Source organism: Heliangelus exortis, chromosome 1 (assembly GCF_036169615.1).
Source record: "Heliangelus exortis chromosome 1, bHelExo1.hap1, whole genome shotgun sequence".
Classification (NCBI taxonomy): Eukaryota; Metazoa; Chordata; class Aves; order Apodiformes; family Trochilidae; genus Heliangelus; species Heliangelus exortis.
Genome location: NC_092422.1, coordinates 137,934,657 through 137,958,931, shown reverse-complemented (window position 1 = coordinate 137,958,931; position 24,275 = coordinate 137,934,657).

Genomic DNA, 24,275 nt, shown 5'->3' with positions numbered 1-24,275 from the left:
AGCTCTGTGGAAGCCTGGGCTTTTCCAGCTTGGTTTATCTACCCTTACACCTAGGGCAGTCATAATCTAGGCACATAAATACAAGGCCAGCCCAAGGAGTCTCAGTAACCATAATTAGATCACGTTGTTGTACCTGGGAAGAACCAAATATGTCTCTTTCCTTCTGCAAAATCTGATTTCTTTTACTGGTGCATCGACAGGAAAAGGATTTGATGTTTTAATGATAGTCTGCTGTCATGGAAGGGGTTTGGTGTTTCACTGGTAGTCTCTCCTCTGCCTTTCTGCTGCAGGGAATTACTCAGCCAACATCAGCATGCCTGGCAGTGCTTCCTATTAAAATGCTCCGCTCTGTAATTCCCAGGGCATCCCTGTACAGCACCAGGCTCACACAGAGCAACTGGAACCCATAAACCAGCAGAGCCACTGGGCACAGGAGAAGAGCAGAGCATGCCACTGGGAAGTTTCCTGGCAGGTTTGTGTTTGCTAGCGTCTTAAGGTAAATCTCTGTAAAAGCTCTTCAGTGCCAAAGTAAACTAGATAAAAGGTCAAGAAGACCTTTTATTCTACCATTCAAGTTTGCCTTCCCTCACAACCTTGATTAGTCTGTCCTTGCCTATCTTTCTCCATACCTTTATTTCACATGAAAAAGCCCTTCGTAAGTACCCCCAATTAAGATGTTTGCATGGCTGATCTATGAGCTCTGTATTAGACATCCCCACACTATTTCCAATCCATCTGGTGCATTCATACAGAGGATAAAGCTAAGTTCTGAACTTAGTTTAACTGGATTAAGTGCAGGGGTTGCTGCACTGCTCTCCATTGTGTCCTGCTCTTCATGGTCCTGCCCTTTAACTCAACCTTCTCCATTGCTTAGACCTCAGAACTTTTCAGGGATTCATTTGCCACATTCATCCCATTCAACATTTCTTCCCCACCCCTCTCCCATGCAAACCATGGTAAAGGTGAAGGTGCCTGGACACTGCCTCTGTGGTGGCACAACCACATAGGTTTCAGAAAACCTTGAATTATTGTCATGGACAAAAGTAATTCTAATGATTTAATAAGGCCACTTAGTTAGCTGTCATCTAAAAATGTGTTTTAAAACCAAAACCAGCCTTATCTGGCATTCATTGGTGAATGAAGCAAATAATCTTCATTTAAAGCCAAAAATTAGGCCAGCATTTGGGCCATAGAAATAGTAACAAAAAGAGATGTGTGATGCAGTTAATGTCATCGGGACAAGGTAAGCATCATCTGTCTGTGCATGAAAATAATCAGGGTTTATAGTACAGAAGTGAGTCTCTGTGGGATTAGGTTTGGAATATTTAATCAATTATATAGCTGTAAGGTATAATAAAAAATAATAATACTTTGCACTTGCATAGTGCTTTCATTCTTAGATCTCATCTCAAAGCACTTCATAAACATTAATTAAACCTCCCACCCCTGTGAAGTACACTGTTATATTAGTATTATTACTGTATCAACTTTCAAAATGCAAAAAAAGAAGTTAAGTGACTCACCCAAGGTCACCTCCATCATGCTCAAGAGGGGTCTCAGCTGACAGTAATCTGAGATGCAGTCTCAAAGCTGAAAGAAAGGATGGGGTACTGTGGGGAGAACAAAGTGATATTGCTACTTTCTTCTGATGTTCAGAGGCACCAGAGATGGAAGAGTTGTGTCTTTGCAATTCAGTTGTTGTTAGCTATGTATAGGTAAGAACAGTTCTGTAGCAAATATACCTAATGAAACCTGATTTCATTCACACATTTGTCTTACATTTCTACTGTTTCTCTGGTCCAAGTTTTTCTTAAGACTGACACATTTATATCGTGATGTAGATTCATTAATGCTTAATTTGTGCTGAGGTCACTCTTCAACCTCCTGCTCACCTAGGGATATTTATTTGGGTCCTTTTTCATTCACATCCTTGTTTTTGTTTTTGCTTTTTTTTGTTTTGTTTCTGTTTGGTTTTTGGTTGGGTTTTTTTTGGGTTAGTTGGTTGTGGTGTTTTGTGTTTATTTTTCCCGTAACCTGCAGAGACTGGGTATCTGAGAGGCTTTTCCCATCTTGTAAAATTTACTCTGAAACTGGCCAATGTACTCAGATATCCCTAGGAAGGAGCAGACTCACAATGCAACCAAAGGCATGGTTTCCTATGCCTCTCACTTTTATGCATAACAGCTGGAGATTAGTGGGCAGTACAAAGCTTACATGTCAGGAAAATTGTCAGTTCTTTTCTCAAGTGGACTTTCAGGCACTAAGGCTATAAGAAAACTTTTTTTAACAAATGCATGTACTCCATAACTCCCTGTTTTCAGGACAACCCACTCCATTACAACCATTACTTAGCTCCTTGCTCCTAGAGAAGCTAAAACATCAGAGGGACACAGTACAAGAGAATTCAGTGGCAGAGCAGAAAACAACACCGTGAGAAAAGACTAAAAGTTAAGGGATCAGCTCCCGTTTGGGGATTGAAAGAGATCAATAGTAACTTTTTACTAATTCTCTCCCTCAGCTTATTTTGTTCTTTTTCACTCTGGCTGTAAGCACCGAGATGGAGGCAGTGACCGCCAAGATCCTTGGCAAATCCTACTTATTCTAAAGCATTTGTCATTCAAAAGATGTATTTAGAGGGGATCTTCTCTTGCAGCAGAATTAAAGCAAATGAAAATTATACTGTGTTGGTAAAGCACATCCTCTTTTATCTGTTGTCTCTGCAACACTTAATCCAAGAACAAACAATTCCAGCTTCCCAATTTGGAGATACGATGCTCTGTGATGTGAGGCTCTTCCTTCTGGAAGAGTTCCTCTGTGGGTTTCACCTGCAGGAGATCAGAAAACCTGCAGAACTTCTTGGATTTCTGACTTCCCTGATATGCCTTTGAAGGATGGATGAAATAAACGTGTTCAAAAGGGCAATAGCTTGCTAAGTGGCTATGGCATACACATCAGTATTGGGTATGGGTCTACTGACAATTTGCATCTGTCCCTGTCTCTTTGACTTGTGCCAGATAAATCCGCATGTGTTAGGACTGTGCACAAGCACTGACTTCTTGTGACTCTGAGCATTTGGAAATTGAAAAGGTTTGACATAGGTAAGAATAGCTCTAAATATTCTAAAATTCCTAACGGGTTCCTGAGGATGCTGGGCACCTGATCCACAGCCCAAAGCAACCTACAATCTGCTGAGAGCAATGCAGGGCAAAGACTCCTTCTCGTACTCCTGCTGGAGAATGGCAGGTATGGTAAAAACAGGGAAAAACAATAAAATATTCCCCTGGACACTGCAGCCAACATCGATTGTGGTCCTGGACTGAATTCAGACCAGGAACATGTGTGTTTTCCTCATCATCTGGACAAATAAAGAGTTCCTTTGCTCATGATTCAATGACAGTGAACCCTGACACTTCTCTCTCCTTTGGCCCTCTCTCTAATTCTTCAAGCAGATTCTTTCTGTCTCTTCTGGCCACAGAGCCATTCACTCTCACTTTCCAGTCCTGCTGGATGGAGAAAGATTAAGAACATCAATTAGTTTCCTTAGTAGTTTTAAAGCTGGTAGTTCACAATACAACAGGAAGGGACAAACAAACTTAAAGCCACAAGCTGATTTATAGGGTACTTCCAGTGGTCCACATCAAAGAAATTTAAGGCCTTATTTAAAGCCTGTTGAATGTCATTTCAAGTCTTCCACCAAAACCACTAGGGGAGATGGGGGTGCTGGATGAGTTCTCTGACAAGTGGGGCTTGCATCTGCTTTTACAGGAAGAGGGTTGAATTTTTCCCCCAGATTGAGAAAGTTACTGTTTTCTTCTTAGCAATATAAAGTATCTGCTAGGCACTCATCCCTGTGTGCTCAACCAGCTCCTTTGTTTGGCCTCTGTATCTGTATCTTCCCTAACCCTGTATCTTACCTAACCTTAACCCTAACCCTGATACAACATAATTATTTTTTTTCTTCAAACTTCACTGACTTATAGCTACAACAAATATGTGCTTAAATACAAGAAAGATTCAATATTTTTGGTAAATGTGGAGAGTACCTTTGGATGTCAAAATTAATTATTCTTGAAAATGTAGCTATTTGCAATTGCAAGAATGATAAATATGAGACATTCCTAATAAACTAAAACCTTTTGGGCATTGAATGTTCTACTTCTGAAAAAAAAGGCAGAGAATTTAGCTACAAAGTTTCATAGTTGAAGATCTATTCACAAAGGACACTTTACAATAATTACAGGCAGAGTTTTATGATTCCCTGGGTGTAGTAAAAAATAATATACAAGCATGTGCTTTCACAGATGTTTGAATTACAATATAGAGTCCAAGGGGTTTCAGACTAGACATTTTGGAGTCTCCTGGTTGAGACCTCTCTGATGAGTGTGTATCAGCTACTCAGCATCCCTCACCCCTGTCCCTAGTTCCCCAGTGCTCTGCAGCAGGCTTACTGCATTTCAGTGTTAAAAAAATTCCTGAAATAAAGCAACAGGGATCCAGAAGATTATATAATTTAATTAATGGTCCTCTTACAACCCAACACTGCTTCTGGTCATTTTAAGTGACAATGGCTAAGGCACAAAATGGCAAAAAAAAATTTATTAAAATCAGGAGTGGTTAGTTTAGGCAATTCCATCCTCAATTATTGATGTAAATACCACTAAGATGTTCTGTTCAGCCTTAAAAAAAGATATAAAAAATATAAAGAATAAAATTTTTCTTAACAATTTTTCTCACTGTTATGCCTACTGGCTTAATAAAATGTACCATTTAAAGAAATCTAACCCCCAAGATATGATAGCTAAGATATATTGTCTTCCTTTGTTCTGCTAATGTTCCCTCTCACTTTATCTTGGAAAATGGAAACTTAACTTGTTTTGTTTTCCATGCAAATTTAGACAGTTCACATGAGCTTCATCCAGCATGATCCCTGCAAGGAAATACTCAGGGGATGGCTCTACCGTAGTTACTTGCAATGAGAAAGGGGATGAAGAGGAACCTGTGTGGTAACAAAATAAGTGGGTTTGTGGTTAACCAACACCAGCCAATGAGACCAATTAAGTCAGATTTTCCAAAACTTCAGCTCCTCAGCCAAAGGAAATGGATGGATTTTCAAGAGGTCTTAGAATTTTTGCTTGACCAGATGTCATCAGAAAACTTAAATACTTTTAAACAATTTCATGGATGACTTATTACTTAATATTGGACATCTGCTAAATGCCACATTGAATCATAGGTGCTGGTTCAGGAAGGACCAGGCTGATCAGACCAGATGGGACTTCACCAAAGACTTGAGTCAGACTTGTGTCCGTTTGATGCCCTTGTCTGTGTAACCAAGCAATTTGCTATAAAAGGAGCAAAGCAGGTTGACATAGCCCCTTCTGAGCTCTCTACATGTCTACTGTTTGAAGTTCAAAATGTTTTCTTCAGACTAGATTTAGTTTAAACCCTGGGACTAAAAGTTACCATAGAAAAAAATTTGTTTGAAACTGGCTAATGGACCAGGTCCTGTTTTAGATCCTTCTGTGCCTGTGGGGCAGGCTGTGTTTGGTGAGCTCTTGAAGTACAGCTTCTTGATGTAGCTCGTTCAGATCCTTCAGGCAGTTTTCTTCAAAACTTCTGAACTATTCCAAGAGGAACACTAATAGATGAGACTGTCATGGATTATCTAAATTGAAGGGAGAGAACTACTTATGGAAAGAGCATCTTAAATCTCCCTAAGCTACAAGCAACTTATTGTGGAATGCACTTAAGTGTCCTTTAGTCAGAGAGAATCTTCTAATCAGGTAGCTTGATGCCCCAGTTCCCACCCTGTTGTATGTCCCTTCTTTATCTCTCTCTGCTAGAAATCTGGGCTGAAAGTTCCCAATGAGTTTAAATAAAAAGATGTCAGAATCTGCTCAATGGCTGCAGGGTATGGAAACCAATTCTCCTCAGAAATTCCAGCTGGGACTGAAGGCATCTTAACAAAAGTATTCTTACTCATCATGTGTTTGCACAGTGCCTGCCACATAGAGGACTCCATCTCACCTTGTAATACACATTTTGTTAAGATTAAGAAAATCGCTGTAGAAATAAGACAAATTTATCAAAATACTATTTACAGAACTCTGAGGAACATCTTTTTTACAATATAAGTCTTGAAATTCAGTACTGCATTTCTATTCCAAATCCATCTCCTTGGTTTTGTTTTTTTTTTTTGTTAAAAAGTCAACACTTTCAGCTGCTGAGCAATGACTACCAAGGAATCTTATTTCTATGGCTTACTCTGAATAAAAAATAATAAGAACAATTTATTAGGAATAGAGTCAGCCTACAGATTGTTATTATTCTATAGTCTTCCTTAGACAGGCAGGCTGTAAATTCACTTTTTAAAGAGTGAATTAGTATTTGGAGGACTATAGTCTCACTTTTTCTGCAAATAGAAATTTAGACACATATCTAACAATTTATTCCATTATTGTTAATTTTTTTTTCTGAGATGCATGTTCACACAAAGAAATTGAAGTAGTTTCAATTTTTTCTACAGATGAGTGTAGTGAAATGAGGCAACCAGGTGGCACTAATTGCCAGGTAGTGGGCATGAGCTTGTGTTAAGCCCACCTGTGCCTGATTAGGGTGGGCCCCTACTGCGCATGAGCAGGATTAGGGGGTCAATAAAGCTCACACCTGAGGAAGCCAGGGAGGAAGCAGCCACTTTTGGAGCAGTAACACTGATCCAGGCTGGTCAGCCCTGAGGGCAATAGGCTCAGAGCACTATTTGTGAGTTTCTGCTGGAACACCTGGTTGGACCTTGGAGCACCGTGTCCTAAAAGAGGTTCGTCTTGCTACAGATAAGTATTACTATTTATCTGTCATAAAGTGATTACACACACTGTTCCTAGTGAGTGAGTTCATGAGTGTGTGTACATAGAATCATAGAATTGGCTGGGTTGGAAGGGACCTCAGAGATCATCAAGTCCAACCCTTGATCCACTACCGCTGCAGTTCCCAGACCATGGCACTGAGTGCCACATCCAGTCTCTTTTTAAATATCTCCAGGGATGGAGAATCCACCACTTCCCAGGGCAGCCCATTCCAATGTGTGATCACCCTCTCCATAAAAAAATTCTTTCTAATATCCAACCTAAGCCTCCCCCGGCACAACTTGAGACCGTGCCCTCTTGTCTTGCTGAGAGTTGCCTGGGAAAAGAGGCCAACCCCCCCCTGGCTACACCCTCCTTTCAGGGAGTTGTAGAGAGTGATGAGGTCTCCCCTGAGCCTCCTCTTCTCCAGGCTGAACAGCCCCAGCTCCCTCAGCCTCTCCTCATAGGATCTGTGCTGGAATCCCTTCACCAGCCTGGTTGCCCTCCTTTGGACCCGCTCCAGGACCACAATCTCCTTCCTAAACTGAGGAGCCCAGAATGCACATGTGTGTGCTCATATTTACATCCACGAGTCTGTTCATTCCTGCTTATGTAAGTACATGTATTATGTACTGTGGTTATGAAAAAACAGTAAATAAGGATGCCTTTAAAGAAGTTTCACATCTCATTACAGTGAGAGAGCTAACTCAAAATACTAAATCTAAAAAAGTTTTGTAGTATAAGGTAATGTTATCAAAAAATCCCAGTTGATCTGGAAAGAGACATGGCTTATAATTCTTAATACTAAGTTACTTCTTCAAGTTTCACAAACTGTTATGGAAGAGAGTCAAATGTTCATGCCATATTTTTATGGAGATTATATTTATGTCTGTTACATGAAGACAAAACTAATCTCAATTTCCTTAAACATATCTTATTACCTAGGTCTCAGATAAGGCTGATATGAAATTCACAGATTCTGAACCTGTTCTCATGTGCTTAAGCTTAGACTGATAAATTCAGCATTAGTGCAGTTATTGTGAAAAAGCCCCCAAAATAATCTCCCTTTTTTTTGTCCAAAAAAGATACTACCTATGGAATTAATCTCATGACATTTATAGAATTAATCCATTCTAGTTTCAGTAAGCCTTTGTATAATATTTATACAATCATACCTGCTTTATTCTGGCACCACCAAATTGCTTGTAGGATTAATTACCTGGCAAACTTTACAGTGGAGTATAATCTTAAATTGTTTACTAGGCTACAGTGTGATTTTCATCTACTGGAGACTCAGACACAGTGATACAATCAGTTACATGGATGCTATACTGCTATGCTAGAAAAACCACGTATTGATCTTGCCCATACTCAGCATTCTGCTTCCAAATCTTGCAAGCTCCCAGATAAGCATGAAATTGAAAATAGTGGCTTTAAGGTATTATGGAAAATAAAACTGAAAAAAAAAACCTCTCTCAGATGAATTAGGATATTTTCATGACGTCCATCAGCAACGCTTGAACAAGAGTAAAAACTGGTACACAAACATATTGAGTTGCTTGCCCAGAATCCAAGTGTTAAAAAGCACATTTGAGAGATAATGACTACAAATCCAGTCCTGCACACATGTTGTATGACAGTCTCTCTTTCTGCAGTAATACCTTTTGGGAAGAAGGTTATTAGAGGAATTACACTGACTTTGGATACTCAGTTTAGTGGTTCTTGTCATGCACAGGATTTGCCTTTACATCCATTGAATAAACAGGGGATAGAAAAAAATTCCAGAGAGCAAAAATTGGAGATAAAAAAAAAAAAAAAATCATAATCTGGAAAAGCAGATCAACCACTGAATTATCTCAGCACTATGTTGGGTTGCACCAACGGTGCATATCAAACCCAAAATAAACCAAAGCAAAGTAAGAAGCTCATATGTGTAAAAATACCCTTTTATTAGGAATGGGAATGCCAGGGATTTTATAAATTCTTGGGGTTTTTTTGTTTTTTTTAAATTCCCTGCTGTCATTGGTTGTCTGTGGTGTAGAGTAGGTAATCCAGTTGCTTTGCTATGTCACTCAGACAGTCCTGTGTCATTTACAGGAGACAACCAAAGTCAAACAGAATTATTTTAATCTTTAGGTAAGCTTTGTTTATGCTTTGTAGCCTTGTTGCAATGCTTCACATAATCTCTTGTTTTGAAATTTTTCATGTGTTTTAATTTAACAGAATAATTTTATCATTGATATTTGTCAACAACATCATGATATTATCGTGTCATAAAGGAGGGCTCAGTCCTGCAAAACTTCATTCATAATACATAGTAGGTTGTTTGGTTTGGATTTTTTTTTTTTTTAAACAAAAAAAAAACCAAAACCAAACTTTTTTATTTTTAAAGTATTGAACTTTGACAAAGACTATTTCAGTCTCAGCTCAAAGTAACTTTTAGGGGTCAGCACAATTTGTGAGATGAATCAAAAACGTATCAAAAATAGAATAAAATTTTAATTAAAGGGAAGGACATCTCATGGGGAAATGTTAGCATAATTATTGTGCACAGCTATTAAAAAAGTAGCTGTACTTTGACATTTAGAAGAATAACTTGCATTTTTTAAGATATAGGAACAACTACATAAATAATAGAAACAGTAGCAAAATGCAACGAAGTTTAGGCATGTCAGAAAGAAAGCTGACACAGGAGATAAATTCTGAGAAAAGACAGAAATTGACTGAGCCAAAGAGCTGCAAAGAAGTTGTTCAGACAGCAGGAATTTGGGAAGGAGCAGTTTCCAGCAGCAGTTAAAGTGATTTCCATGTGCTGGATAGCTGCAGGGAAAGGAGGAACAAGAGAGCAGTTACATCAAAGAGTCCAGAAATCTGACAAGATGATCATGAATCCTGGTCTACTGGGAGCATAACTCTACTTGTTGGTCTGCCCAGGATGGTCCAATCTTTGGTGCAAGCTGTTGGTATGGGAAGTGTCCACAGCGTGGGGACTTGGACAGTCTTGGCATCTGGAAAGAGGTGTCAGTGGCTGGGCTGATGTGGAGTTTACTTTGCCCAGTGAGCATCACAGGGATGTGTCAGAAATCACTGCACACTGATTTCAGGCCACAGCCCAAGCCAAGGAGGTCCAAAATTTTTCTTTCTCACTATACTGTTACCTAAGCTCAGCTCAGTGGAGAATGTTTGCTGGGGAAGATCCAAAACAGGAGTGTCGAGCACATTGCCAGGAAGGACTGAGTTGCCCTGGTAGTGAACTTGGAAAAATTAATTAGTGCAATATTTAATTTTACTGGAAATTAATGTCAAGGAGGTGAGGACTTAATCAACACTCAACAGGTGGTAAAGCTTTAAAAATCTGACTTTACACAGGTGTCTGCATTATTGACCTTTGAACAAGTGTTGTTTTTTTTTCCCTTGTCCCTTCCCCATCCCTTGATGAAATATTCAGAATGCAACCCCTGGTCAACAATTTTTTTTGTCTTTTCAAAAAGGCACCAATTACACCATTCTTTCCTGCTTCTGGAGTACACTCCTAATTAAATCCCTCCAGGCATTAGATATAACCAAGACTGAATAATCTGCAGAGAAGAAAACATTATATCTTTGGAACAAAAATTGCACATCATGTGTACCTTCCTAGTATGTTGTGAAGTCTTGAATTGCAATAGATTTGAAATGTTTGTTACCCCCTGTAGTTTTGCTGACAGTTAGTGCTTTTAATATACTCAAATAAATATCCCAAATGTAAAAATCTCTGCTCTGTAAAGCCTGACCAGAAATCTCACCAGTCTGCTTAAAGCTGCCTCGCACTTCTCTTTTTGTTCTCAGCTGGAAATACCAAGATATTGTCATTGTGAGGAACCTAAGAGTTTGTGAGTATGCTGACACAAATATATGTACATTTGCATACATACATAAAATCTGGATCTTTTTAAAAAGCCTCAGTTACATGTAGTACTAGTATTGAGTAAAAGTTTTAGAAAGGAGTCTGAATTTATATAAAACAATTTAGTAGCTCTTCATTCAAACACATTTTAAACTTGAATTTTCCTGCTTTTCACCATGGAGGCATTCATAGGTAATAGCGTCTGAGATAATAAAAAAATATTGTATTAAATTAACTCAAAATTAAAAACCAAAAGGTCCCAGAGTGAATTAAAAAGAGCAAAGTATTAAGAACACTGAAATGAGGGGAAGGCAGAGCATGACTAGAGAATAAGGAACAGATAAGTAAAAGAAATAGCAATTTGGAGCCTTCTATGTGAAGCTCACAGAAATCTTTCTTGTGGTTTAAGGTTAAAATCAATTTATCTGTATTTGGACATGCCTCACAGTGTCACCAGGAGCATAGGGATGCTGGAGACACTTGCACAATAATTAACAATAGCCTTGCTTACAGAGCCCAGCCAGCCCTGGTTCAGCAGGCATTCTGAACATCACAGCAAGCCCTGGGAGAAATCCAAGTCAACAGAGAGAACAAACTGTGTGACTCACCTGAGTTTTCTCTGTAAAAAGCTGAATCTTTTTCCTTCTGAACTGTGTAATGCCCCCCTCAAACTGGTGTGCTGTTGTAGAAATCAAATGTGGTCAGACCAAGGTCTCTGTCTGTGGCCAAAGAAGGACTTCTAAATGAGCAAATGCAGTTGTTATATACCAAATAACATGCATTTGAAGAATTACAGCATTGATACCCATAGGCTGCATAACCAAGAGGTATGAGCTAAGGAACTATGATGATTTCTGTTTGTAAGGTCTAGATAAACATGTTTAAAGGTTGTTGGAAGTCAAAAGGCTATCTGAGCATCTGGTGGGATATAAACCCTGACTGAATAGGGTTCTGTGTACACCTGAATGACATATCACAAGAACTGGGAAATGCACTTTGATGTATCCATTAAAGTTTCAAGTTGGTAGTCAGATTTTTTTTCCTTGAGGGGGTAGGGCAGGGGTGTGTTAGTTGCTTTGTGTACCTTAGTAGTCAGTAAGACCAAGTAAACCTCCAACAGGAGATTTGACCCATCTTAGGAAAAGCATTTATAATGATAAAACGCTCATTCAGGAAAGTATCTGGGGACAGGCTGTTCTCTTATTAACAGCAGTAGGGCTTAAGCTCATGTTGAAAGTTAAGTACATGTGTCAATATTGAAATAAAGATGCTGTCTAGGATTATGGACTCTGATGTCTGAGTGCCTACTTGTTTAAGTAGGATAAGGTCATCAGGCATATTCTTGGCCCAGTTACTTGATAAGAAAGTCTCAGATTCTTTTCTATATGCTACAGAAATTTAACTGGCTATAGTAACATCACCAGAGTTGATGAAAACAATTAACAGAAAAAAAAAAAAATACAAAACCCCCAAAAGATTTTAAGCTGCAACTTTCTCCTTATGAGAGGTGCAAGTAAGTTTCCACTTCTTCAACAGGAAGTTGACATTCAGCACCTCAGAGGTTGACAGAGGATAAACTATATGCATGTTACCTATACTTTTGAGTATATGCACTTGATCTTGGTATGGATTATTTAAAACAGGTGTTCTCCAGTGACTTGGTAATGTCTTTTGGCACTCAGTTAAGAGAGCAATTTAGAGGGTCTTTTTCTGTGATTTAAAAATTTTTTTCAGATTAAGTTTCAAATTCTACTCTGATGGGAAACCCCTTTTCTGCTGTTTTTACTGTCTGAAGAGTAGACCCTTATTTTCTAGAATAGTGATCTGAAATTCACAGCAGACAAAATTCCAATTAGTATCTGAAGCTCCATAATTGGTTTGCTGGTACTTCAGGCGTCATTCCTGAAGTGTTCTGTCATATTTGATTATTATTGAATATTTTTGACAAATTATTTGAAAATTCTGACGTACTTTCTTAAAAACATCTTTGCAAGTTTTGAATGCATTTTGAAGAAAATTTCCCAAATGTATCTTACATGGGAGAGAAAGGAGTAATTGACCCATATATCACAAAAGCACTTTTAAAAAGTGCTTAGCTGCACTAAATTCTTCAAGAACTGTTCTATTAAGATGAAGTTAGGGACCGTATGTTCAGGGGGATTATGATTTTAGGATAAAATGATTCTTCTCTGACTATTTGCAGTGAATTTAAAAATTCATATGCTACTGCCATTAAAGATAGTAGTAACAAAAAAAGATCAAAATGTAGGAATGAATACCAGTTGTCTTTGGTACCATGCAAGTAATGAATCAGAAATGGAACAGAGCTGTTAACCCCAGTGAGAATATCTGTCCCACTGGTCTGTAAAATATATTTTCTGAAAATGCATGTACTTATTTCATGCTTGGAAAGATACATAGAAGTGCTGTGAAGGGATAAATAACCAAAAAGGTGTTGTGACAGGAAGTCTGCAGATAAATGATTAACCAAGCGAGATATTTGCTTGCATAGCAAAGGGAAGAAGACTAAGGCTTTTGTTTTGTTTTGTTTTGCTCAAAGGGTGTGTTGAGAAGGCCAGGTGCTTACAAAGAGGAAAAATCATGAGCAGGCAAAAAAATGAATATAAGGGTGCTATTCCTGATACTGCACATCTAAAGAGTTTGGGAAGAAGCACTCTTCTTCACAGCTGACTTCAGGGATTTAAAAAGGAAGGAGAAAAAAGCAAGCAAGGCTTTGATAGGCAAAAACTAAGTTCTGGTGGCCTTTTAGAACAAAGGTGTTCCATGATTAATTTTTGAAATTAAGTTAATTTAGAAAGCATGTATAATAAAATCAATTTTGGAACCATAAGCATCCAGCTTTCATTCACTACAGAAAATCACTGCTCAGTACTGCAAGGCTTGCCGTGATCATCACAGATATGGATGATATCAATATCTTTTCAAAAAATAAGACACTTGGAAAGGTTAGTGGCTTAATGGCAAAACAAACACCATTGTTTTGTCAAGTGCAGTAGTACTCTTGTCACTGTCCTCAAGGGGGCTGGGGGTGAGCCGTGTTTGACAAGATGTCGAAAACACTATCACAGAGTCCACAAGATATTTTCATAAAAACCAGTTCTAGACTATACTTTTAATTCCAGTCCACAAGAATCAAAAGGAATCTGGACAGAGAGTAAAGCCCATTTCTTCTCTTCAGCACCAAAAATTACTACTGTGGCAGAAAAGAGATCTTTTTATCATACTCCACCTGTTTTTGAGGGGATCCACAGTCAAGGAACATTACCTTTGCCCTTGTGAAGCTTCATTTGATCTATAAAATACTTTACAAACATAACTTACCCTGTTCAGACGTTGGCAAGGAGCTATAGTCATTTCTACATTACTCTCAAAGAAAATTCATGTGAGTTTAGTGATGATATCCAGTCCACTCTGAAAATCCATGTTGAAATTGGGACAAGGACCAGAGACCTGACAAACAACTAAAGCTGCCCCAATCTAGTGACAGATCAGTTACTTCTAATTTTCACTGTATTTAAAACTGATGGAAAAAGTCAAATTTCAAGTTCCAAACACATTCTGCCCTTTCTAGAAGGTCCTATCATCAAACTAACTTGCTCTGGAAGTTGGGTAGAGGTATACTAGGCATGATTCAAAGAGAAGATGTTCCAAAACATTTGAAAAAAACCAAGGAACAATTAACAACGGAAATAAAATGTAATGGTACTGGGAAAATATTGATAGGGTTTGAATATGCCAACTTCACCACCTTTGTCCCCTACTTTTCTGAACAATGGTACAACCATATTCTTACAGTTAATCATGTTAGAAGTGTGTTATACTTGTGGCAATGTGGCTTATTACTTTGAGATTTTAGTCTCTTTCTGTAGTGGAATGATAAAATATATCTGCAGCATATGTAGGATACTTGTCTGATCCAGCCAACATAGCTAAGATCATGAGGATGCAGCTACCATCCAGAAACATGGGAGCTCCACACAGGAAACATGGGTGTAAGACACAAGCAGGTTTTCTCAGCTGAAGAGTTCAGTATACTCAAAAGAGGTCCCATTCATGCATCCTGGAGCAAGGAGTATTTCAGTATTGGTCTGCACCAGAAGAATGTTGCATTTGTTATATGGCCACTCCTTGTTAGACACAATCCTGCAAGTGAAGCTCGATGTACGTTGAAAAATATAGACACTTTTTTAAAAAAAATTTTTTTTCCTTCTCTTTTTTTTTTTTTTTTTTTATTTTTTTTCTTCTCTGTTTTTATTCTGACTTGTCTGCCTTATTTTGTGCTGTTATATTGATCTCATCATTAAACCCTCAGGTATTCTACAACAAGGAGTACATTCCTGTTCCCACTAAAGCCAGTAGTAGAACATCATATTTAGTTGTCTTTTTTTTTTTTTTTTTACCTTCTGTGCAGGTTCTCTCCTTATGCACCAGACCCTTCTACCAGTACCCTTCTACCAGTCTTGCCTAAACGATTGTGTGATTTCCTTCTCATTATTCTGTTTCTCATGAACTATACTGTGGGACATGTCTGCTGTCATGTTACATACTGGTGATTTTACAGTGGGAGTGACTGCTGGGATTCAATATCAGAAAGGATGTGACAATGAGAATCTAACTGTACAATACAGAAAAACTGTTCCCAAGGTGACTGTGAATCTGGGCCATGGAAGAGTTTTGAAGGGTACCACTGACATATATGCAATAGCTGCTGTGAAGTACCATAGTCCCTTTCTCTTCAGAAAAGCTATGACAATTCATTCCATCTGTGGATGTACCCCTGTAATTATGAAGAAAATATAATACTCATTCATCAGCACATTTCAAGAAACAAGAGACATAGCATATTTAGATAGAAGTGCAATTCAGAAACCCATGTTAAAAGATAAATGTCTGATGCCTCTAAAAATCATGGTTCTATGTATCTGAATATAAATCTTTCCCCTTGGATCTTATGAGCAAGTGCAATATACAAATCATTTTGAATTTACTATTCAAAATTTTGAGGACAGGGTAATCTTGACTGTACACATCCCTGTTTCTCCTGGGAAAGAACATAGAAACTTTTAAAACTGGGGTCCAGATCTCATTTGGTCTGGTCTTCAGCATTTCTGTTGGTCTTAAAAACTGCTGAATTTCATAAAAATGGCTCAGTTCATAACAGCAGTATGTGGACAGTGGTAGATGAGTCTTGAACTAATATCAAATAGATCTGGCAGGCTTTTTTCTCCTTCCCTTTTGCTGCTGAATACCCAGTTCAAGTCTGAGGCAGGCAGACACGTACAGTGAAGTCTGTGGTGTGCTGTGGGATGCAGAGCTCTGAAGCATGAAAAAGTTGATTGGAATGAAAGCTATGATAATCATACTTTCATCTAAACATCCTAGCAGGGTTTCACAGGAGGGATGGCTGTGTGCAGAAGGTCAAGAGTGGCTAATATTAGGACAGACTAAATGACACCTCTTAAGCAGCTACTGTTGTGTTTCAGAGAGCAGTGGTCCAGATGTGTCAGCAGTAGCAGGCACACTAAGCATCTATTGGATATCAGGGATTTAGCACTGTAGCAAGTGAAGAGAGACCAATATTAGCCACCAGAGTCAAATCTTGAAAGCCATACTCAGTTTCAAAAATCTTCAGGTATTCAGGAAAACCATCTAGTAGTAGGGATTATAAACTAAATGTTTATTTAAATCAACAAAATTTGTCCTTTGTAAAAAATTGAAACGTCATGCTTATGACTTGAAAACTGAAACTGGTTGTAAAAAATTGAAACATCATGCTTATGACTTGAAAACTGAAACTGGTTGAATCCTGGATTAAGTTTATATGACATTTAACATGAGAATTTTCTAATCACTACAAGCTTTGTTTCGCTTTTCTTCAGATTTCTCAAGACAGTTTGTCTTGATGATTATGTCCACTTGAAACACAAGACAATAAAATGTAGTAAATTTCAGGTCATATATGGGAAGAAATGTTATGTGAATATGTGGTAGCAAACTGGCTGATTTTTACCTGTAGCTCCTAAATGGCAAAGCAACCAATCTGCTTTACCAAATATAAAAGAGAAAGAGTGAAAGCAATCCACACCTTTTGTTTGACAGGAACAAAAGGAATGTCATGCCAAAGGATTAGTCTTTTCCTGCAAGTTATAAGCATCTGAATAGAAGGTTTTTTTAATGAATGTGCCTCTTCAACCAGAACAAGCATACTGCAACTGCACAGCTATCATAATGCAACTTGTAGTACCAGTGGGAAATAAACACACATCAAGAAATCTTATTATTGCTATAACTATGCTACAACATGAGTAATTTTAATGAGTAAAACAGCAACTGCATCCCTACAGTTACTCCGCTGGCGTTCTTCTCATACAGAGTACAGTGAGATCCAAGATTTGTTAAAATCTTCTCTGAGCCCAGAAGATGTTCAGGGGGAAGATTCCCCCAAAATTTTTTCTCTGCTTACAATACAGGACACTTGTACCATGTCCCTTCAGCCATTCCAATCAGTGTTCACATGGAGCTACAACATTAACAGTGCCTTTATTTCTCTGCAATATATATTGGGTTTCGTGTAAAGGGCACTACTTTCTTCTGCTCTTTATTTTCTTAGATTCTGGCAGTGAGTTCAGCCCCTCATCCAGCAGTGTCAATCTCATCTAAAATTCTCCCCAAAGTCAAAGGTAGGATTGATGCTTTCAATCCTGAAATATTTAAATGTCCTTCTGGGCCAGTCCAATAGACTAAACAGTTTCTTGTAATTTTTCACATGACGGGAACTATTTAGGCAGTCCTAAGGACATATAGTTATTTCCAGGGATCCTTTGGCTGTATTTTTCAAACAAGACAATTTTACAAAATGTCAAACTTGTAACACTGTACATAGATACAACCTATAATTTCTTTTTGGTTCACAGCTTATACTTATCTCACTTTAAAAAGTATTAGGAGCAGATTGTCAGTTGTAGAAAATTATTATAGTTCAGCTAGAGCCAAAGAAGGTTTTCTGGTTTATGTTAAAAAAAATCTGACTTGGAGAAGAATACAGTAGTTACCTCTCTATCCTGTCTAAGAAAAAAACTTTTTTCCCACATTTCATGAATTAATTTTTATGCCTTCTTAAGAGTTTTATCTTGATACAGTGACTAACCTGCTTCCCTGGTGATTTTATTCATTGTCTTCTCATTTTAATATTTTTCTTGATTTAATTAACTTTTATGGATATTTTTTTTCAACTCCTATGCTTTTCTATTATAAAACTGTCAACTTCTTTAATATTGCATAAAACTTAGACTATATTCCTCTCTAGGTTGAAACTCAAGGAGTGTATGGCAAAAGTAAAACTTGTCCCAAAGTTGTTCAAGATCCAGCTTCATAATTTAGGATGTAAGGAATAAAATCATTGATATTCCAAATACACAGTAGACTTATATTTAAAAGTAACCCACAAAAATAATGTAAGAGGATTTTGTGATCACTGAAGTTCAGAATCCTTTGCAGTCTGCTTTGTTAGTTGCTTCCCCTAACAAACTTGTCTTTTAGCTTGTGCCCTGAGACAGCCTCTTCCCCCCAGGATTTAATGCATGCACCAGAGAGTTCAAGGATCCTGCCACATTTTGTCTGCAGCCCTCAAAGTTTCTTTTTTTCTTGCTAAAACCTTCAAAGGTTACTAACTGCCTCCATTTCCTAGCTGAAACCCACTGCTACACTCTGACCACAGACTTGGTTTATCTGTTGGTGAGCTGCTCCTTCTCATACCTTTTATTTACAATACATACATTAAAAAAAAAAATAATTAGAAGGTGAAAGATGTTGATAGCTTGGAAATAGCACTCTGGTAACAATGTCAGCTTATGAAAACAGAAGGAAAAAAACCCAAACCAAACTGAAAAAAAGAAAATAATGCAGAAATGTTGGAAAAATATAGTGAAAAGGCATCAGCTTTTCTGCTGCAGAAAATGAAAGTTGAATAAGAAAATAAACCTATTTTCTTAAAGTGGAGGGACAAGATCATCTTATTTAAATTATGAGACTTTAACCTTTCTTTCTTAGGTGCACTGAAGTAAAATCAATAGCAAATTGAGATGAGCAGCTGTCTTGTACTCAGCACTTGCAACTGGAGGTAGTCATAAGTATCTCTAGAATGACTGTCACCACGTCAGCTGCAGGAGAATGTGTGGGACAAGACACTTTCAAAAGTGTGGCTGTGATTATGGAGGATATCACTGTTCTCAAATCAAAACCAGAGAAAGGTAAATAAGACAAAAATATCTGTAAAAATGTTAGTTCAGCCTGAAAAGCCATACTCCAGAGTGACTTTGACTTGGCTGTTGAAGCAGGGCTCCTGTCTGCTCAGAAAGAAGTGGAGCTAAACAAAGTGACTCAGCTGAGAGATTGTGTAACCTACACAGTTCCAGGTAATAAAAATAGAAAAAAAAGGCTGGATTAGTGCATTTCATACACTGTGCAAGTATTCCCACGTGCTTTGTAAAGCAAAGAGTTTGATGCTTGAATAATCCAGTGGCTCTGAAGGCAAATCTTGGTTTATCTTCCTTTCTTTTTTTACATCTTGCCATGAGATCTTTAATTTCTGCATGGGCAACCAAACATATCCTCAATTTAATATGTACTTTGAACAACTTGTCTTACAGTGCAGCAGCTACCCCTATCACCCCCAGCACTGCACTGCACTGTTACCACCTTCATAGGCACCTTCTGCTGAACCCAGTGTGGGTACCAGTGATTGAGTGAGGCTGATGCTAGAGACTGCAATGTGCACTGACTTAGTGATAGTCTATCTTCAGATTCACTATGTTAGCACTGACAAAAGTTCTTGCTCTTTGCGAATTTTCAGTTAAAAATCATTTTGGATTAAAATATTTGTTCTCAAACTCTTGGTAGCGACAGTTCAGAAGAGCTTCATAGCCACTGCTGGGGAGCTGATGGCCTTAAGCTCTTCCTCAGTATTCAGTGTGACATTTTGATTCATCTTTCATCTAGAAATTCCTAGGTCTACTTTATCTGAAACCTGCTAATACTTTTGTTGAATATATTCACCAGTTATTTGAATTTACTGCATTAAAAAAGGGCAATTTATAGACCCACTAATGGGAAAAGGTTCTGACTTGATCAGGAGAGCTGAAAATGCATTTGTGCTGCACCCTTGAATACCCTCCCAGAGAATCAAGATATTTTGTCATATACAACTGTGGATAAGGATTAGAGTAAGTTTCTTAAACAGAGGGTTTAGGAAACCTATAAGAAATGGAAAAAATTCTCAGTTTCAAAGGATTTTACTCAGAAGAAACACATAAGGGATTTGGAGCACTATTTTGGGGGTGAGCACCTAAATATTCTTTAAATTTTCTCATATATTGCTACAAAAATTTCTGTCCTTATGCACTACTGTTTAGTTCTGCAACCTCACAAAACTCTGAGTTGGTCCGTGACACACAGGAAGTCTTCAGCATGTGGCAAGACCCAGATCCTTCAGTTTTGTTCCTACTGTCCTACATCAAGAGTCTCACCAGCAAAGTGCTTTGGGGAATGACATAAGGGGCTCATGTCTGAGGTCAACCCTTCTCTTCCTCATCCAGTTGTTATTCTTTGTGTACAAGTCACACAAGGACCTTGTGATTGTTAGAGAGTTTGAGGTCTTGTTAGACCTCTCTTGTTAGAGAGGTCTTAAGTGAAATATAAGTCTTTTGCTGACAGTAAAACAAGTAATTATCCTTCTCTACACCTTCATCCTGAAGCCATTTTGCTTAATTTTTTTGGTAACAGAAGGTGACTCTTCCATTTCTGCAAGGTATCTGCTTGTACTGTATAGTTCTTACAACATTAGCATAAGGTTTTCCTAAGGCTACATCTTAACTTCATTTGCTATGCATCGCCCAGAGGTCAAGACAGCTGTACATGATGAGATATAACCAAAGAAAAGGATTTCTTGAAAAACACTATATACTTTCCAGGGCGATTAAGAAGTAAATATGATGAATGATGAAAAATGACAGTTGTAGTGATAACAGTAATAATGTGTCAGAAAGAAATAAAAGACCTAATCTTGACTGGAGATGAATTTCTGTGACTGACAGCCAGATTTCTTTTCTTTTCTTTCATTCCCTTTTTGAGCTTGCTCTTAGACCTAAAGAGAGATAATAAACATGGAGCCCCTGTGGTGGCAGAGACAAGAATCACACTTTAAACCATTTGACTCTAGATGTGAAAATTAAAATACACAAAATGAAATTATTACTCTCCCTTTCCCTTCTGCAGAACGGTTGTGCCTCTGAGAATAGATCATGAATGTACCTCAAGTGGAATTTTCCCCTTTCTCCAGCTTTATATATTATATATTTTGATAAAGTCCAAAAGGCTTATTATGCAATATGAGTGGAATCAGAGAATTCTCAGTCCTCATTTCTAGATTTGTTAATTGTTGAAAATATCTGAGCTACCTGTGAGGAGGTGAAACTTGAGTTTTGTAGGACATTTATCCATTACACTTTGACACCTCAATCCATTAGAAAAGCAATGGTATTTAGATTATTATTATTCCCATACATCCTTTTTTTCAAATCCCATGCCTGTAACTGTAGACAGCAATCCAAATGATGCCTTGAGAGCAACAAAAGAAGGATAGTCTCGAGTGACTTGTAGCAGACATTCTTTTTTACATATTTTCTTGCAGTTCTTGTCTCTTTGGCAACACTGTTTACCTGGGTCAAGGTTGTGTTCCTCTCCATCTTCCAGGTTAATGAAACACTGCTTTCCAGGAACTCTTTCTTCACACTGCATTCTGGCAGACAATTAATCTTAAGTGCAGGCATTTGGTTTTTTCCCTAATGAATCACACAGATTAGTCAAAAACATTCTGAATTTAGCCCCTGTGCTCTGATGTGCTCACAGCTCTCCCTAATTTGCTGTCTGTGCTCTATGCAATCACTCACTATACGAGTAAGAATAGGGATTGGTATTAAGTTCAGGACAGATTTCTGCAGAAAACTGCTTGGTAATTACTCTGCAAGAATAGCTGTTCATGAATTTTCAAAATTACTTGGCTTCTAGACTGTCTGCCTGAAAGTTCTGCCAGACTAAAAGGTATATTTTCCTTTTCATGAAACAGAAATCTTTTCCTTGTCATAATCAGTTTTTCTCATTCTCTCTGCATCACTTGATTTTCACATATTTTTGTGGGCCAGAAGTCTTGTTTCTTACAGCATAAATACTGATGTGCAAAGGCACACTGATCTAAATGACTTCTACAAGGTGACAGAGGGAGTCAATGTCACCACCCAGATGCTAATCTTACTCTCAGACCACAGCTCTCTTAATGCCCTGATTAAAGTGAAGTTTTCAGGATTTAGAAGGGATTGAAAACTGCTTGTTAGGTAGCACGAGGCTGAACACTGAGTGCATAATAAACAAAGAAAAAACAAATTTACTGAGCTTGAACATTCGGCCCAATGCTAAAAGATTGAATTCCAAACTGCTTCTTTGTTTTTGGTTTTGTTTTTTTCCTATATCAAAACAAAAATCTAGTTATAACTGGAAAAAAAATTTCCTTGCAGGTTCAAAGTGAAGGATTGACCAGCAATGTCTTGTACAAATCAAAAAAAATCCAGAGAGACCTTTCTCAGGAAACTATCTAAGTCCAGGATTGAAATCAAAATTCTATAGGTCAACAGATGTCATAAAAGCATCAGGATATATTGATCAAACCACTGTAGAAAACATTAAAGGGAAGGAGGAAAACATGAAACATCAAAAGCCCCTCCGTAGAGGTTGTAGTAGTGAGAGTTGATGTCTGGACACCTTGAGAACAATTCTGGTTCCAAGGACTCCCGTGCCCTCTTGGATATTGCATGCTCTCTGAGACATCTCCACAGGACTGACAGACATGACACAAAACCTGTGCAATATTGTATTTTCTAGAGTAACAGCTGAAGTCCAGGGGTCTTACCCAGACACCTAGATCACATATTTTTTTGCTGCAGAAATGATTGTAGCCCAAAGAGCAAGATGAAATGGATGCTTGGTTCTGATTAACATGGAAAAATGTGAGGCTGCTTCCTCAATACATCGTGAATAAACAAAACTCAGTAAAAGGTTTGAAGAAAACAGGTTGCTTATGAAATTCTGCTTAAATTACCTTTCAGTTCATTGCCTTTCCTTCATCAGGAATCACAAATATGTAGAAAAACAACCAGTAAAAGAAGTTTAAAGGGCTAATCTTAATATACACAAACGTTTTTACTTTTCAGAAAGTAATTGGGAGGAATTTATTTTTGGCTAGGTCTAGGAAGATGCAAACTTTAAATATTTTAGCTTTCCTCAACATCAGAATTTAGTTTTGGTATGAATTATGACATAAAAAACAGCCTGCTCTTTATTTTTTCCAAACCTGTTCTTACATCTGTAATAAAGAAGCAGGTTTTGTTGCACTCTAGCTTTGACTTTGCTGTAGCTACAAAATCTGTAAGTGCATTTCTCAGAAAAACTGCCAGTACACGGTGTATCTTGACTATTTCTTGTAAAATAAAGGAGAAAAAAATAACAAATGGAATGATATACTTGTACAGTGAGGTTGACATGAAAAAGGGAAAGTCAACAACACTAAACCATACCCTGTGGAAACAGTGATGATTTCTTTTTAGTTGGGCCATCTTTTCGCCTAGGATGAAAGTGTCCTGGCTTTAACATGTGGCCTCTTTAGACTGAGGGTTACATTTCTTCTGCAGCTGCATCACCTGCTTTCCATGCAGTCTGTGTTGAAGATGTCCATGTAAGGAAGAGGGAAGAAGTGGCAGTAATTTTTTAATCAGAGTTGCTTACACAGCAGTTTCTTATGCTTGTATTTGCTGCAATAAACTGTGAACTGTTTAAATTTGTCTTTCATTCCAAATTTCCCAGACCAGCATGAGCAGAAACAAAGTATTGCATGCAACAGTGATCTGCATTATGCTATTAGCAAGTATTTGCTTTCCTGTTGCACAAAATAACCTACTTATTGTATTAGAGAAAACGTGGAGAAAAATAACACCCTTTTCCAAAAAGGGAAAAAAGGAAGACCCATGGAACTCTAGGCTAGTCAGTCTAATCTCTGTGCCTGGCAAGATTATGGAGCAGATATACCTGAAGGTTCTGCTGGAACATGGAAAACGTGGAGGTAGTTAGTGGCAAGCAACATGGTTTCACCAAGCACAAATCTTTCCTGATGAATTTTTATGTCATTTTATGTTGGGGTCACTGCATTGGTGGACAAGGGGAAAGCAACTGATGTCATCTACTTGGACTTATGCAAAGTGTTTAATACTGTCCCACATGACATCTTCATCTCTAAACTGAAAAGATATGGATTTTATGGGTGGACCATTTGGTGAAATATTCCTATTTTCAAATGAGAATCACACCATAAAGCATACAACAACAATGAGGAACAACCATTTTGTATAATAACCTATTAATAAGAGTATGTATTTTTTTAGTGCAAAGTGAAATACAAACAAATAGTTACAGTTTGTAGGCTT